Here is a 6,090-nt window from a genome sequence, read left to right on the forward strand (position 1 = left end):
CCATGGCTAATGGTGCTCAAGACTTACTCCTAGCTCTGCATTCTGGGGTCACTCCTGGCAGGACTCAGAGGAACATATGGAACGATAGTGGTCAAATTGCTGTCTAATATTTGCAAGACAAGTGCGCTACCCACTGCACTAGGTCTTTTTCTTGACATCTCTGTTTTTTCTTAAAATTATTCTGTGTAATGAGTTCTTTTTGGCCTAAAATTGCTCTTATTGCTTCCTTGTGAAACATTCCTTAGTAATGAAATGATTATTGATTAATAATTTATAAGAGTATAATCTGTGCTGATGCAGCACAAATTGTTACCATACATTTCCTTTAAATAGGGAGGACTGTCTGAGATGCCCATGTAAATTGGTGAACCCTACTGAAAACTAAGCTTTCCTTAGCAGTACTTACCTAGAAATAGGAAGGCTAACTTTAATACATTAGAAATGGCAAAGAAAAGTTTGTTTTGGAAATAGTTAACTGTTCCACATATCATCTCTGAAAGACACTCATTTGTTCTTTCACTGCTAAGAAAATGCGCCCTATTATCAGTTTCTTCTTACTTCTTTCTCCTCATTGTATATCCCCATGAAAGTCTTCTCCCCAAACTCATTTCTCAACCTGCATAGAAGGTTAGTTTTAAATTTACATCTGTGCAAGAAGTTTCTAGAGTGCTGTTCCAACATTGCACAGATTTATGAGGAGCCAATTTATATCATACGAACTTTTGTGATTCTGCCAGATCTCACTCTTTCGTCATCTACCAGCCCAAACTTGGAATTTGCTTGAGGCAGAAATTAGGCAGAGCTTCTCTCTTACCAGCTACATCTTATTCCTCTATCTGCTTTAAGTCATGGTTCCTTTCGTACATATAATTCTCTGTTAGTAACATTTCCATTTTTAGAATTCTAAGTTGTGGTTTCCTGGCAGAATTCTGTCTTGTTTGCAGGGTTTCAAGGCATTCATTGCTGTTTTATCTTTATTTGATTCAGTGAGATCTATGGTTGAAAAGAAAGACTTGTGAGAGAGCAGTGTGTGACTTTTTAAAGTTAATACTTTAAAGTATTAACTGTATAGTTGCAAAGAAACATTTCAAATAAAGAAATTAAAATAATTGGACTAATAATTAGGGGTTTTCCTAAGAGAAACCACTGTTATTCACTATTACTCATTTTTAACCTCTAGTCAAAGAAACTTTAAAATATTTTTATATCCTTAGAACTCAGTACTTGCTTGTGGGAGCATCCATGGAACTTAGTATGACTCACTGGAACCACACTGATCTTCATAATGTAAATCTAAGAAAATTTTTAAAAAGGTGAATGTGGGAGTCATTCAGAAGTCCTGGCTTTGTTCTTAGGTTTCAGGAAAAAAGTGTTAAAAACTTGACTTAAGAAAAGGATAACCCAGGTTACAAGCAAATATGTAATGTGATATGAAGATTATAGAAGTTTATAAACTTTCACAGGAAAATCTTTCAGATTGATTTTAATATATATCTTTACTATAATCCATATCTTTGCTTATTTATATTTTTTGTATTGTTTTTACAGTTCCCATCTCCATTTACTTTGCAAAGTCCTTCAGAAAATAATAATTCATGATGATAGACAAGAAAACATCTTAACTTTATTAAGTTTTTCCATCCCTTAGCAATTAGTTTGACTAGAGAATGACAAATGCAATTGGCCCAAGAGCCGAAAACTAGAATTGAATCTTTGAGAACAAAAAGTCAAGAGAAGAAGCCAGCAGGACAAATAAGAGAGAAACACATTTTCTATATTCTTTAATTTAAAACGAAGAAACAAAAATTAATAAATAAATTAGGGCAAGGGAAAGTTGAATATAAAAGAATTATCCAGCTTGATGCAAATGTTAATTGCTTAATTACAATTGCTTTCATATTTACCTTAATCCTTACTGGAATGTACACGTGTTGAAGGAGGCCATCATTTACAATCTTAAGTTTCATTAGATGGTGGAAAATCTCCCTTGGGAGGTTTCAAAATTAGCATAGACAGCCATCATCTGTTTTAGATGATTTTGGAGACAGTAATTTTAGGTCTCTTCCAGCTCTGATTCTGTGTCTGGTTCTAAACAAAATGAATCATTTTCAAACCATTTGCAAATGCACACATCAGCACTTCCTGGTGCTGCTTGTCACAACAGTGAGCATGAGTTTGGAAACAACCCCTCACCACCCTTTACCCCAATTCTACTCAACACAGAACATTGCATCTTTCAAAGATCCATCATCACTTTCTCATTCCTGCTTCCCTACTCTCACCCCACTCCATCTGCACAGTATATTCAAGTACGTACACCTGAATTTTCTTTCTAATTTATTAATCTCTCATTTCCTCTGTAAACCAGACTGTCTAACTTCAAGGAACCTCAATTATAGTTTGTATATTCTCCTTCCTGCTCTGATGTGAAGTAAATCCCTTACAGGCACTTTATCTGGAAAATTCCTTTCTATTCCCAAAGACACGAGTTTTTATATAATTATTATGATTAAAAGTTTGGTGTTAGTAGGTAAACAATTTTTATACTAATTTGGCTTTATCCACCATTGAGCAAAATTAGCTAAAATTGGTTGCATTCTTAGTATATAGCAGAAACTGTTCTCGACATACCATAGGACTAATCTATTTAACTATATTAGCATTTTATAAAGTTAGCATTACTTTTATCCAAACTTTATTAATAAGGAAATGGGTACATATTGCATATAATTTATTCAAGATTATTGATATTCTGTCCGCCGGGGGTCCTTATAGTCGGAGAGTGGCTCCACATAAGGCTCCACATAACTCGTCATCTTCGTGACCCATCAATCTTTCACGATTTGCTCTAAAGTGCCTCTCTTGCTGGGATTGAGAATGAGGAATTTCTTCAGCAGGTTTTCACAGTCTGTGGACATGTGGAACAGAATGCGGTATTTCCCCCTCAGTACCCGCTCCCGCAGCTCCTTGAGGTTCTGTCCATCAAACAGCAGGGACCCGCTGACCAGAGTGTACAGGATCACGCCCAGACTCTCCGGGGAGGCGTGGGGGGGGGGGGGCTGCCGCAGAAGGTATCCAGCTTGTTCCCGAAACTCGTTGCCGAAGACGAAGTCGGCTATCTTGATGTTCATGTTGGCGTCCAAGAGCAGGTTTTCTGCCTTCAAGTCGGTGCACGATGAACTTCTGGTGGCAGTACTGCATGGCCCGAGCCTCCTTTTCTTTCATCCTGCCATGAGCTACCAGGTCATCAAACACCTCTCCTCCACTCGCGTACTCCATCACCAGGTAGAGCGTCTTCTCCGTCTCGATCACTTCGAATAATTTAACGATGTTGGGATGATTCAAAACCTTCATTATCCTCACTTCGTGGAAGAGCTTCTGGAGGCTGGAGGAGTTCAGCTGTGTTTTGTCGATGATCTTCACAGCCACCTCTTTCCCCGTTTGGATGTGCCCGGCCAGCTTCACCTTGGCAAAGTTGCCCTTGCCGGCGGTCTTGAGGAGCCGACAGTTGCCGATGTGGGGCTGCTCGTCGGCCGAGGGGGCCGAGTTGTGGGTCCACAGCATGATGGACTTACTGCTGGGCTTGGCGTCGAGATGTGCCATGGCGGGCTGCTCCGTGTCCCTCTCGTTCAGTGTGGGTAGGGGGATCCGAGCGCTGGACATGGCGCCGGTATCTCAGGGGAGGGAACCGAGAAGCTTGGAGGAAGGGAGGGAAGGGAAGGCGTGGAGCCTGGTCTGGCGGGGCTTCTCACAGCAGGGCCACCCGCCGCATGGGCCCCGGCCGGGAGTGCGTGGAGGCCGGGCAGCCGCTCACGCCAGCCTGGGGATGTGCTGCTCCGTTAGACTGCGCCAGCTCCGAGTGGCTCCGGACCGCACCCCGCCCCCTTGTGCCGCCTTTTGGCCCTGTTGTGCGCTCAGCCTACTCTCTGCTGCTGCACCCGGCTGGGCGCCTGCCTCCTTCCTCCCCTGCCCTCAGTGGCACTGCTCCGTACCCGGCACACAGGCAGCCGCCACCAGACCTGCTGCTCCCAACAGGCTACCAAATTTAGCCTGCCCACACGGCAGTCTGGCAAACTCCCCGTGGCATAACCAATATGCCAAATACCAGTAACAATGATGGGTCTCATTCTCTTAACTCTGAAAGAGCCTTGAATCTCAGGGCTAGGATGAAGGAGACCTTACTGGGGCCTGCTGGAGGCAATTGACGAATAACAGGATGGTCATGGTCGTGATTGTGATATTAAATTATACAATGAGATTCAAGCCTATAGTCTACATTTCTTTATACTTCAAACATTTTTTAACAAGTGTTTAAATTTTATTACGATTTAAGAAACATGCTTGTAATACCACTAACATTTATGATCTTGATGTACACTATGGGCTGGAGTGATAGCACAGCAGTAGGGCGTTTGCTTTGCGCGCAGCCAGCCGGTCGGAGCCGGGTTTGATCCGCCCCTCTCGGAGAGTCCGGCAAGCTACCGAGAGTATTCAATATGCCAAACACAGTAACAAGAAGTCTCACAATGGAGATGTTACTAGGCCCACTCAAGCAAAATGTTTGAACAATGGGAGGACAGTGTTTGTTGACAGTGTTTGATGTACACTATGATCACATCTCATAACCAAATATGTCACCGAAGTCCTAATATTACTTCAAATCCACTTCATAATCTAGAATTATTTTATCATTTACATTATTATTTAGACACCATTATTTAGAATGCTATTAATAATAGAATTACAGGCATATACTCTTCCAACACTAAACCCACCATGAGTGTCAACATCCTTCCGCATACATCCGCAGACTGACTTCCATCCTCCATCTGCCTTCTTATCAAACTATTTTTTTGTCTTACCTATTATAGTTCAGACACATTTTCAGTAGTGTTGACTTTATTTTGATGTTTACAATTGCCTGTCACACACTACAGTATCCAAATTCTCATATTAATGCTCCTATATTATCAATGGTCTGCCTCTTTTCTCCTCCCAATATCCTTTCTTTTACATTATTATTTCTATGATCCAGGGTAAATGGTTTTCCCACATTGATACCTTTAATTCCCATGTTATGCTCCATTAAATACCATTGATAAGTGAGAACATTAGGTATTTTCCTGCTCCCTCTAACTTCCCTTAGCCTGACTGTGGGGCACTGCAGAAGATGATTAGGGGAACAGTTGAGGTTGAGGATGGGCTTGACCCAAACGGAGGAATGGTAGGTGGCCCCTTCCCTGGCAAAATCCCCTTGATTTCCCAGCAACGTCTCCTCCCTCCCTCTTCAAATGGCCGGACTCAATGTCTAGTCACTATGTCAAAAACAATATGCCAGGGACCATTGAGAAAATTAATTGCCAGTTAGCCGGGAAGAGTGAGTAACCAGAACACCCTGTTGACTCCTTGTGAGCTTCTGTGGGAATCTCCCCCCAAAAGGTGTTCATCCATTGTTCTCCCTTTTCTCTTTAAGGTATATAAACCAAAGTCTGATTGCAATAAAATGAGTCTTCTCCCTGCAGAGGCTTCCAGAGCTGTTGGTTGCCTTTGTCTGTCTCTTGTTTTTGTCTGTCTTACCTTTTCATACAGCTCCACATATTCATCCTCCCTCTAAGGGCTGTCCTTCCCTGTTTGGTGTGCAACTCAAGAGAGGGAGGGAGGGAGGGGTTGGGCCGACTGCCACAGCCAGCTCACTTGCCAGTTCAGTGGACCCAATGTGTCAGAATGATACCAGACACCCTCCAGTTCCATTCAGTGTTAACAACTATGCAATTTAATTCTTCTTTTGGCTGAATAGTATTCCGTGTGTGTGTGTGTGTGTGTGTGTGTGTGTGTGTGTATGCATATGTGTGCGCCACAACTTCTTGATTGTTGTTGGACATTAAAATTCTTTCTAGATCCTGGCTGTTGCACTTAACACCTCGATGAGCATAGTTGTGAGTTTTTAAAAAAATATCATTTTCATGTAAATGAATTAGAAAAGTTTGATCCAAGAATTAGAAAAGTTTGATCAAATGAGAGCTTTGTTCTTGCTTTTTTGAGAAATTACTATAATGTTTTCCACAGGACTGAATCAGACAATATTCCCAT

General features: G+C 41.7%; 1 pseudogene; it reads right to left on the minus strand.

The window, feature by feature from the left end:
* Positions 1-2,828: 2,828 nt before the first annotated feature.
* Positions 2,829-3,786, minus strand: LOC130021144 (serine/threonine-protein kinase MARK2-like; annotated as a pseudogene).
* Between the last annotated feature and the right edge of the window lie 2,304 nt (positions 3,787-6,090).

The sequence above is a fragment of the Sorex fumeus genome, unplaced genomic scaffold, assembly GCF_029834395.1.
Source record: "Sorex fumeus unplaced genomic scaffold, SorFum_2.1 ptg000014l, whole genome shotgun sequence".
NCBI lineage: Eukaryota > Metazoa > Chordata > Mammalia > Eulipotyphla > Soricidae > Sorex > Sorex fumeus.